The sequence below is a fragment of the Dendrobates tinctorius genome, unplaced genomic scaffold, assembly GCF_039654945.1.
Source record: "Dendrobates tinctorius isolate UK_male_01 unplaced genomic scaffold, ASM3965494v1 ptg000016l, whole genome shotgun sequence".
Taxonomy (NCBI): Eukaryota; Metazoa; Chordata; class Amphibia; order Anura; family Dendrobatidae; genus Dendrobates; species Dendrobates tinctorius.
In genome coordinates, this window is record NW_027361684.1 from 18,967,998 (window position 1) to 18,980,325 (window position 12,328).

Sequence of the window (12,328 nt, forward strand, 5' to 3'; positions counted from 1 at the left end):
AATAATTCACTATATAAAAACTGAAGATAAAAAAGTAAACTAAGTGAAAGGGTGACCGGCCACAGTGAGGAATAATGAAGCTCTACAGAGCGAGGACCCAACTGCACCACATGAAGGCCTCGAGTGAGTGCTGGGAGGAATAAGCTCAGACCGGGCTCACATCTGTGAAACACGGACCAGTCTTGGAAGAACTTGCCCAACTGTGGCAAACAGCTTCATTTATGCCTCTAATGCACTTCCAATATAAGCACGGTCTGTGTTTTCCTAAAAGGATGTCCTTCAGGACTTTTAACAGCAGATACAGTTGTGCTCAAAAGTTTACATACCCTGGCAGAATTTTTGCTTTCTTGGCCTTTTTTCAGAGAATATGAATGATAACACCAAAACTTTTTCTCCACTCATGGTTAGTGGTTGGGTGAAGACATTTATCATCAAACTCCTGTGTTTTCTGTTTTTAAATCATAAAGACAACCCAAAACATCCAAATGACCCTGACCAAAAGTTTTCATTCCCTGGTGATTTTGGCCTTTTAACATGCACAGAAGTAGACTACAGTGGCCAATGGCTGTCATAGGATGTCACATTGCCAAGCATTACAAATAGCCCCATAATAGCTAGTGATTGGCCAAAGCAAATCCTAGAAACAACCTTGCTCCTCCACACACACCTATCACTTTTTCCTTGGACACACTTAAAAATACGTTTGTTTGGAGTTTTTTTGTGACACAATGAAACATGGACTGAAAAGACATGGGAGAGTATGACATTAGTTTACTGCTAGAAATATTAAGGTGGAGGTGCAGGATGGTGAAAATGACTTGTCTCCTATCCAATACAGTCAAATCCCTTCTCTGATGAAGCCCCCTTCAGACTGTGCCATCTGGAAGAATGATTGTCTGGAGAAGAAAAGGTGAGAGCAACCATGATTCCTGTGTCATGCCAACAGTAAAGCATCCTGAGACCATTCATGCGTGGAATTTTGCTTTAGACTCGCTCACAATTTTGCCTAAGAACACTGCTATAACTGAAGAATGGGATCTAAACATCCTCCAAGAACAACTTCTCCCAACCGTCCGGGAGTAAACCATGTCACAAAGTGAAATTGACAGACAAATGTCTCGGTGAAGACATTGAAATTTGGGGTTACTTGCCAGGAAACTCCCCAGATCTCAATCCCATTAAGAACCTGTGGTTAATCCTCAAAAAGCAGCTGGCCAAAGAGGAACACAGAAATTATGATAAACGCCAAGCATCGATGACCACAAGAGCGATCATTAGTCAGGAATTGGCCCAGAAGACGCTATCCAGCTGCCAGGGCGAAGGGTAGAAGTCTTGAAAAATAAGGGGTAGCACTATAAATATTGGAGTTTTTATATAACCTTGATGCATTTATTAATAAAAATATAAAGACTTATGAAATGCTGACAACTGTACTTTCATTAACCAAAAAAAATTTGACTGAAAGATATAAAACTGACGCAGAAAACTTTGGAAAACAAATAAATTGGTCAGTATTAAAACTTTTGACCATGACTGTAGAAGAAAAGGTAAATTGTAACGTTGCCTATTTTTACTAGTACTTTGCAATTTTACCCATTGATGATGATGACACAGCCCAATCTAATAGTTCTTGATATTTTGGGGTATGGCTGCCAAGACAGCGGGGGAATGACACACACCATGGCATTGACATCCTGAAACACCCAACATACCCTGCACGGCATGCTGGGAGATGTGATTTTAAAACAAAGTCAGAGCTGACTGCCATAGACTGATAGGGCGGCTTCATTCACACGTCCATGTTGCACAAACATGTACTGTTTTTTAGTTTCACGGACCCATTATAATCTCTGGTGCTATTCACAAGTCCGTGTTATTCCAGCAGCACGGATGGCAAGGATCAATACAAGTCTATAGGTCTGTGAAATGCACATAAAGCGTCCGGATGGCATCGGTGTGAAGTCCATATTTAACATTGCAAATGATAGAAGCTTTGTCATTTATCCATCCGTGAAAATCAGTGATGACGCCGAGGGTAAAAAGGCGACGCGCGCAGCAGAGGGTAAAAAAGCAACGCGCACAGCAGACAGAGGGTAAAAAGGCAACGCGCACAGCAGACAGAGGGTAAAAAGGCAACGCGCACAGCAGACACAGAGGGTAAAAAAGCAACGCGCACAGCAGACACAGAGGGTAAAAAAGCAACGCGCAGAGCAGACACAGAGGGTAAAAAAGCAACACGCAGAGCAGACACAGAGGGTAAAAAAGCAACACGCAGAGCAGACACAGAGGGTAAAAAGGCGACGCGCGCAGCAGAGGGTAAAAAGGCGACGCGCGCAGCAGAGGGTAAAAAAGCAACGCGCGCAGCAGAGGGTAAAAAAGCAACGCGCGCAGCAGAGGGTAAAAAAGCAACGCGCGCAGCAGAGGGTAAAAAAGCAACGCGCGCAGCAGAGGGTAAAAAAGCAACGCGCGCAGCAGAGGGTAAAAAAGCAACGCGCGCAGCAGAGGGTAAAAAAGCAACGCGCGCAGCAGAGGGTAAAAAAGCAACGCGTGCAGAAAACAGAGGGTAAAAAAGCAACGCGTGCGGCAGAGGGTAAAAAAGCAACGCGCGCAGCAGAGGGTAAAAAAGCAACGCGCACAGCAGACACAGAGGGTAAAAAAGCAACGCGTGCGGCAGACCACAGAGGGTAAAAAGGGACGCGTGCAGCAGAGGTTAAAAAAGCAACGCGCACAGCAGACACAGAGGGTAAAAAAGCAACGCGTGCGGCAGACCACAGAGGGTAAAAAGGGACGCGTGCAGCAGAGGGTAAAAAAGCAACGCGCACAGCAGACACAGAGGGTAAAAAAAGCAACGCATGCGGCAGAACACGGTAAAAAGGGACGCGCGCAGCAGAGGGTAAAAAAGCAACGCGCACAGCAGACACAGAGGGTAAAAAAGCAACGCGTGCGGCAGAACACAGAGGGTAAAAAGACGCGCGCAGCAGAGGGTACAAAAGCAACGCGCACAGCAGACACAGAGGGTAAAAAAGCAACGCGCGCGGCAGAACACAGAGAGTAAAAAGGGACGCGCGCAGCAGACACAGAAGGTAAAAAAGCGACAAGCAGATTAAAAACAGATGACATGTTATCACACAGACCAAAACAGATAACAATGGTACCAATTTTTCACATACAAATTTAGGACTGTTTCACACTTCAGTTTTTTGGCGTCTGTCACAATCTGTCATTAGCAGAAAAAAACGGATCTGACGGCTTTACCTGGCGGATCCATTTTTTTCCCCATAGACTTGTATTAGTGACGGATGGCCTTCCGTTTCGTCCGTCGTACAACGGATCCGTCGGAAAATAGCTGTCTGTCGGTCGAAAAAAACGTCACTAGGAACTTTTTTGTCTCAGTCAAAAAGGTGGACAGACGGATCCGTCGCTGTCTGTCGTCAGCTAGAATGGACGCCTATGGGCGGCGGATCCGTTGCTGTCCGTCAAAAAACGGATGCGTCATCGGATTACGTTTTTTCATTTCTGTTCCTTTGATTTTTGGTGCCAGAAAGGCATTTGGGGTTAAATTAATCTCTCTCTCTCCAGAATAATGTTCTTTTACATTCAAAAATCTGCATTTGCGACAAAACGGAACAAACGGATGAAAAAAACAGATGCAACTGATTAAACGGATCCGTCACTAATTCAGCTCGCGCCTGCACAGTAGCCTCACAGGACCTCACAGGCGCACTCTGCTCTGCCCTACTGTGAGCAGAGCATTAAACAGCACTGTGCAAGAGCATTGCGACGTCATTTGAATGAGGCTACTTCACAGGAGCGAGATCTCGGTTTGCTATGTGGATGATGCATCATATCAAAGCAGGAGGATGCGATTAGGAGCAGAGAGGAGGGACGTACGCCGCAGCAAAGGCGCCCATCGGACCGGACCACTCTTATTTACATACAGCACGGGACCATATATAATGGTATTTTTGGGGGCATACAGGGAGAGAAGAGTGAAGAGAGAAGAGAAGAGAAGAGTGAAGAGAGAAGAGAAGAGAAGAGTGAAGAGAGAAGAGAAGAGAAGAGTGAAGAGAGAAGAGAAGAGAAGAGTGAAGAGAGAAGAGAAGAGTGAAGAGAGAAGAGAAGAGTGAAGAGAGAAGAGAAGAGTGAAGAGAGAAGAGAAGAGTGAAGAGAGAAGAGAAGAGTGAAGAGAGAAGAGAAGAGTGAAGAGAGAAGAGAAGAGTGAAGAGAGAAGAGAAGAGTGAAGAGAGAAGAGAAGAGTGAAGAGAGAAGAGAAGAGTGAAGAGAGAAGAGAAGAGTGAAGAGAGAAGAGAAGAGTGAAGAGAGAAGAGAAGAGTGAAGAGAGAAGAGAAGAGTGAAGAGAGAAGAGAAGAGTGAAGAGAGAAGAGAAGAGTGAAGAGAGAAGAGAAGAGTGAAGAGAGAAGAGAAGAGTGAAGAGAAGAGTGAAGAGTGAAGAGAAGAGTGAAGAGTGAAGAGAAGAGTGAAGAGTGAAGAGAAGAGTGAAGAGTGAAGAGAAGAGTGAAGAGTGAAGAGAAGAGTGAAGAGAGAAGAGAAGAGTGAAGAGAGAAGAGAAGAGTGAAGAGAGAAGAGAAGAGTGAAGAGAGAAGAGAAGAGTGAAGAGAGAAGAGAAGAGTGAAGAGAGAAGAGAAGAGTGAAGAGAGAAGAGAAGAGTGAAGAGAGAGTGAAGAGAGAGTGAAGAGAGAGTGAAGAGAGAGTGAAGAGAGAGTGAAGAGAGAAGAGAGAGTGAAGAGAGAAGAGAGAGTGAAGAGAGAAGAGAGAGTGAAGAGAAGAGAGAGAGAAAAAAGACAAATATCATGAAAATAAATTCTTCCGGACGTGCTCAGTATAAAAAGGCGGATCAATTGGCAACGGATACGCCGCTCATAGGCGTCCATTATAACACATGGCGGACAGCGACGGATCCGTTGCTATCCGCTGTTTTAACGCACACAAAAAACGTTTCACTCAAGAGAGCGGACGCCAAAATTATGACGGATCCGTCAAAAAACGGATGCAACGGATGGCCATCCGTCAAAATCCACCGCAATGCAAGTCAATGAGGAAAAAAACGGATCCGCCAAAAAAAATGGCGGATCCGTTTTTTTGCAAAACGGCAGATTTTGACATCAACAAACTGAAGCGTGAAACAGGCCTTAAAGGTAGTGGCATTTGTTTATAGGCTCAAAAACTGGTGACAGGTTCCCTTTAAATCTGTACATGTGAATGAGGCCTGATGAGCACTGCAGATCTCAGCACATCAGCACTCATAACACACAGGTCAGAGCTAGACTATCAGATCCACCATACAATGTGACTGCACAGTGAGCAGGTATCTGTGGGGGCTGGCGGTGCCTGCGGGGGGGCTGGCGGTGCCTGCGGGGAGGCAGGGGGGCTGGCGATGCCTGCGGGGAGACGGGGGGGGCTGGCGGTGCCATGCAGGGAGACGGGGGGGCTGGCGGTGCCATGCAGGGAGACGGGGGGGCTGGCGGTGCCATGCAGGGAGACGGGGGGGGCTGGCGGTGCCATGCAGGGAGACGGGGGGGCTGGCGGTGACTGCACATTATGGCCTGTCATAATAAGGAAGTCACATTTGAAAACAAGTCACATCCGGGAGGGGCCACAGAGGCGTCCGCTATAAGAGCCACGTACACGGTGCGCAGCGCCCTCCCTCCGGCCCACATTGCCCGTCAGTGTGGCAGCAGTCAGAGAGCCGCTCTCACCTGTCGCGGCTCAGCCTGCAGCCTCAGCTCCCTCACGTCTCCTGTCAGCCGCCCGGAGCGAGCGATACACAAGCCAGGCCTGACGTACTGACGTCACACGGTGAGGCTCCTCAAGCCTCGTTCCGGATATCACTTCCGGTTCTGCGCAGTTCTGTATTATTATAGTCTGACTGTATTGAGCACAGACTTGGTGACCGCAGTGGAGTGGTCGTGCGCAGTCTCTTGTATAGCAGTGGGTCCAGTGCGCTCCAATGTATAATGTCTCCTACGTATATAAACTTTTTAGAGAAAAAAGGAAGTACATGCCTATTTTAATCATTTTTCTGACCACAAAAATCTAAGCCATGTATTTCTATGCACTGGACTTTGTGCCATTCGCTATAACCCGCTGTTGGGACTGGCAGTTACTTAGTTTCTTCCCTCTATTTATTTTCTATATTACATTCTACACCATGGGGACATAAAGGCCCTGCGGGGCCGCATCGCCATCTGTATTATTGCCGCTTCCCCTGTCACTGGGCTGCTGCTATATTGGCCCCAGTTACAGGACATATTCAGCGTCCTGGCTGCATTGCTGAGCTGGTAAGGGTCTCTTAGGACCCCAACTCCTTCTCCTTCCCAGCACCTGATGACTGCGCTTCCTATTGTGCAGCCAATGCTTATTTAGCACTGTGCATACAGCCATCACGCAGGCAGAGATGGTAATAAGTCGCCTCTGCCTTCCCTGTAGGGAGTACGGCCATCTCCGACAGTCGGCTCTCCTCTCCTGCAGCTGCGTGATCTCCATATGTCATATGCAGCACAGCTGACGGTTTCAAAGAGGTAATTTTTAAAAAAGAAAAAAGCTAAAAATATTTGAAATAATATCCCCATAAGGACACACGTTTTGCACCTTAAGGACCTGACATTTTTTTTCTTGTTTACATCATATTTCAAAAACCTAGCCCGCATGTATGAGTTTTATTTTTAAATAGTGCTATGTTGGGATGCATATAATTTATTGATTAGATTTTATAAAACTTTTTTTGTGATTGATAATAATAATAATCTTTATTTATATAGTGCCAACATATTCCGCAGCGCTTTACAGTTTAACAGTTTCAAAACACAAGTCATAAGAAACAACGTTAACAATACAGTAATCAAAGTAAAATAAGATGACCCTGCACATGAGAGCTTACAATCTACAATGAGGTGGGGGATATACAAAGCACAGGTTTGTATTTACAATGGTGTACTGTATTTACAATGATGGTCCAGCTATCTTGAGAAAGTGGGGGACAGAGATAGTGAATGGGCTAGATACTCACACTTGCACATAAAATGAGTGATTAGTGAACGTGATAGGCTGCTCTGAATAGATGTGTTTTGAGAGAGCGCCTAAAACTGTGCAAATTGTGGATAGTCCTAATTTCTTGGGGTAGAGCATTCCAGAGGATTGGCGCAGCGCGGGAAAAGTTTTGGAGTCCGGAGTGGGAGTTGCGGATTAGTGCAGAGGTTAGTCGAAAGTCTTTTGCAGAGCGCAGCGGTCGGCTAGGCCGATAGAAATGAGGGAGGAGATGTAGGGGGGTGCTGCACTGTGGAGAGCTTTGTGGGTGAGAACAAGTACTTTGAATTGGACCCTATAATGAATGGGCAGCCAATGTAAGGACTGGCGAAGAGCGGATGCGTCCGAGTACCGATTAGCCAGGTAGATGACCCTGGCTGCTGCATTAAGTATAGACTGGAGAGGGGAGAGTCGAGTAGCGGGGAGGCCAATTAATAGAGCGTTGCAGTAATCCAGGCGGGAGTGGATCAATTCTACAGTGGGGGTTTTTGTTTCCATGGTGAGAAAAGGGCGAATTCTGGAGATGTTCTTTAGGTGTAGGCGGCAAGAGCGGGCAAGACATTGTATATGGGATGTGAAGGAGAGGTTGGTGTCAAACATAACACCCAGACAGCGTGCCTGCTGCCGGGGTGTTATTATGGTGCCACCCACGGAGAGGGAAATGTCAGATTTAGGGAGATTAGTAGACGGCGGGAGCAGAAGAAGTTCAGTTTTAGAGAGGTTAAGTTTCAGATAGAGAGCGGACATGACGTTGGAGACTGCGGACAGACAGTCACTGGCGTTCTGTACAGCGGGGGTAAGGACGGGGGATGATGTATATAGTTGTGTCATCAGCATAAAGATGGTACTGAAAGCCAAATCTGCTGATGGTCTGTCCAATTGGGACCGGGTAGAGACAGAAGAGAAGGGGGCCAAGGACTGAGCCCTGAGGTAACCCGACAGCGAGAGGAAGAGGAGATGACGTGATGCAAAAAAAATAACTGCAATTATGCAGCTTTTTTTGTTTGATTTTTAGATTTCAATTACATCATTTACTACATGGTACAGATGACGTGTAAAATTTATTCTGCAAGACAGCGCAATTATGGTGATACCAAAAGTATGAATATTTTCTTTTCTGGAGCGGAGCTTATATCAGAAGACAAGGATTGTGTTACAAAGGTTTTATTTGTCTCTAATACCAACAAGTGAAGCTGAGCTCTATCCGGGGCTATTAATCTGTATTTTGCACCAGCCATCTTCCCCTCGACTCAGACCATTTTCCTTGTTCCTCATGCAGAAAAACACCGCCACAGCATTATGCTGCCAACACTATGTTTCACTGTGAGTATGTTGTTCTTGGGTTGATGAGCTGTGTTAATTAGGCACCAGACATAGCGTTTACCTTGATGGTCCAAAAGTTAAATTCCTCCATATATTTGGGGAGACTCCCACGTGTCTTTCGGCAAACTCACAACGAGTCTTACAATTTTTGTGTGCAAGTAAAGGCTTTTTTTCTTCCCACTCTTCCATAAAGTGTTATGAATGAGTCATCGAAGGAGGTAAAAACAAAAATACAAGCTAAGTCCAGAAAACCGGAGAGGTTGGTAGCTATCGGATTGCAGACCCCTGATCCTATTCACCACAACTAACAGTAGCCGTGGGGGGTTCCTACAGTGCTCTAGACCCCTCGTTCACAGCCGGAGAACTAAATAAGCCTAAAGAAAGAAAGGGGAAATCTAAACTGCCCCAGAGCAGACCCCAAACCAATAGACAGCCCCCAACATGTATTGTCGGTGAAAAGCAGATGAAAACAAAAACACAGACAGAAAGATAGGTTGAGCAAACGATGGGGCCCAACTAACTAAATAGGAAAGGACAGAAAAGATGCTGGCTGCAATCCGCAAAAAACCCTACCAAAAATGTCCCAACCGTCTTATAGGGAAAAAGGCCCTGAAGTCACTAGACTTCAAAATCACTATATCAGCACTCAGGTATATTCTGAAAACAGAGCAAAGAGATAAACTGATCAGAGACAAAAATAGAGCTCAGCACGTCCCAACAAAGGCAGGCTGAACACAAAACACGAAGCAAACAGACAAAATCTCATGGAAAAATAAGAGAGCAAAAACTTAGCTTTCAATAGACAGGACTAACTGGTTGCAAGAGCTCAGAGCAGAAAGGATCACCAGCACCCCTGTAGGGCGTCGGCTGCCTTATATCCACTCAGTGATTCCGGGTGTCCAATCAGGCTACACCTATTCAGATGACAGGTTCTTCTCAACCCAATCAATTTCGCTACCTCTCTTCACCAGCAGAGGGAGTTCATCAGACATCAACGGTGAAGGGGAAAATGAACTCACAACAGTACCTCCCCCTTGAGGAGGGGTCACCGAACCCTCATCCACGCCACCAGGACGATCAGGATGGGCCCGATGAAAAGCACGAACCAATCTTTCGGCATGAATATCGGATGCAGGGACCCAAGAATTATCCTCCTGGCCATAACCCTTCCATTTAACCAAATACTGGAGTCTCCGTCTAGCCAGGCGAGAATCCAGTATCTTCTCAACCTCATATTCCACATTATCTTCCACCAATACAGGGTCAGGAGGTGCCACCACAGGAACTACTGGCTCAACAAACCTCTTTAACAGAGACTTATGAAACACGTTATGGATCTTAAATGTAACAGGAAGAGCCAATCGAAAAGAGACAGGATTAAGAATCTCCAAAATCTTGTAAGGTCCAATAAATCTAGGTTTAAACTTTGGAGAAGCCACCTTCATAGAGATATTCTTTGATGACAACCAAACCATATCACCCACCTTAAACTGGGGACCAATGGTCCTATGACGGTTGGAAAACCGCTGGGCCTTTTCCTGGGAGAGAGACAACCTATCCACCACTTGGTCCTAGATCTGGTGCATTCTCTCCACCACAGTGTCAACACCTGGGCAGGCAGAAAACTCCACCTGCCCTGAAGAGAATCGAGGATGAAATCCAAAGTTACAAAAAAAAGGTGCCATCAAAGTGGCAGAACTAGCTCTATTATTTAAAGCAAATTCGGCCAAGGGCAAAAATGAAACCCAATCATCCTGATCTGCAGAAATAAAACATCTCAAATACGACTCCAAAGTCTGGTTTGTTCTCTCCGTCTGCCCATTGGTCTGAGGGTGAAACGCAGAGGGAAGGACAACTGAATTCCCAGCTTGGAACAGAAAGTCCTCCAAAATCTAGAAATAAACTGAACTCCTCTGTCAGATACAATGTTCTCAGGAATCCCGTGCAAGCGAACCACCTGTTGCAAAAACAAGGGCACCAACTCTGAGGAAGATGGCAACTTAGGGAGTGGTACAAGATGGACCATCTTAGAGAATCTATCACAAATCACCCAAATAACAGTCATTCTCTGAGAGACAGGCATATCAGAGATAAAATCCATTGAAATATGGGTCCATGGCCTCCTGGGCACCGGCAAAGGCATCAGCAGCCCACTAGAGCGAGAACAAGGTTTAGACCGGGAGCAAGTCCCACAGGACTGCACAAAACTCCTGACATCACGAGACAAGGCGGGCCACCAAAAAGACCGACTCACCAAATCTCTAGTACCAAAAATACCTGGATGACCAGCCAATGCAGAGCAATGAACTTCAGACATCACTCTCTTCCTCCACTGGTCAGGAACATACAATTTTCCAATGGGACAACGCTCAGGTTTGTCCTCCTGAAACTCTTCCAGAGCACGTCTCAAATGAGGCGAGATGGCAGAAAGAACTACCCCCTCACCTAAGATGGTAGCAGGCTTGGTCACAACAGGAGAATCAGCAAAGAAACTCCTAGAGAGGGCGTCTGCCTTGACATTCTTAGTGCCTGGAAGAAAAGAGACCACAAAATCAAAACGTGTGAAAAACAAGGCCAACCTAGCCTGTCTAGGATTCAAGCGTTTGGCCGACTCCAGGTAAATCAAATTCTTGTGGTCAGTAAGGACCACGACTTGATGTCTAGCTCCCTCCAACCAATGTCTCCACTCCTCAAATGCCCATTTCATGGCTAACAGTTCCCGATTCCCCACATCATAGTTACGTTCAGATGGAGAGAACTTTCGGGAAAAGAAAGCACAGGGATTCATTTTAGATGTTACCGGATCTTTTTGGGACAAAACAGCTCCTGCACCAATCTCAGAAGCGTCCACCTCTACCTGAAAAGGGAGTGAGACATCAGGTTGCCGCAAAACCGGAGCAGAAGTGAACCTTCGCTTCAGCTCCTGAAAGGAAGAAACAGCCTCCGGAGACCAATTCAGCACATCAGCACCTTTCTTAGTCAAATCAGTCAATGGTTTGGCAATACCAGAAAAATTAGCTATAAATTTACGATAAAAATTAGCAAAACCCTAAAAATTCTGGAGGGCCTTCGAAGAAGTGGGCTGAACCCAATCATAAATGGCCTGTACCTTGGCCGGGTCCATTTCAATAGTTGACGGAGATAAAATAAATCCCAAAAATGAAATCCTCTGTACCCCAAAAAGGCATTTCGATCCCTTGACATACAGGGAATTCTCCCTCAAAATCCGGAACACAGTCCGAACATGTTCCACATGAGAGTCCCAATCCTTGGAAAAGATCAAAATATCATCCAGATAGATGATCAAAAATGTATCCACAAAGTCTCGGAAAATATCATTCATGAAGCACTGGAAGACAGAAGGGGCATTAGTGAGCCCAAAAGGCATCACCAGGTACTCAAAATGTCCCTCAGGAGTATTAAACGCCGTTTTCCATTCATCCCCATGATTAATGCGAATAAGATTATACGCCCCCCTGAGGTCAAGCTGGGTAAACCAGCAAGCACCTTTAACTCTAGAGAATAGATCAGAAATCAGGGGTAGCGGACACTGATATTTAACAGTAATTTTGTTGAGGGAACGATAGTCAATACAAGGCCTTAATGAACCATCCTTCTTGGCCACGAAAAAAAAAACCAGCACCTAAGGGTGAAGAGGATGGTCTAATATGACCCTTCTCCAACGACTCCTTAATATAGGATCGCATAGCCTCGTGCTCGGGTACAGATAAATTGAAAAGTCGACCCTTGGGAAATTTACACCCAGGGCTCAGTTCAATTGCACAGTCATAACTCCTATGAGGAGGCAAAGACGCAGACTCATTCTCACTAAATACATCATAAAAATCAGCCAAATAGTCAGGAACATCATGCGACTGGGGAGAGGTGGAGAAAACAGCGTCACTAAGGGCACACGGACAACCCCAACTCACCACAGACACAGATTTCCAATCCAAAACTG

The 12,328-nt window shown here is 45.9% G+C and overlaps 1 protein-coding gene across 1 annotated transcript in view; it reads right to left on the reverse strand.

Annotated features, from left to right (window-relative positions):
- RABGEF1 (RAB guanine nucleotide exchange factor 1) overlaps positions 1–5,874 on the reverse strand; it is a 60,991-nt gene extending 55,117 nt beyond the window's left edge. The window contains exon 1 of the mRNA XM_073565544.1: positions 5,718–5,874. The gene's annotated coding sequence lies outside the window, so the exon portion shown is untranslated. The remainder of the gene's footprint in view (positions 1–5,717) is intronic.
- Between the last annotated feature and the right edge of the window lie 6,454 nt (positions 5,875–12,328).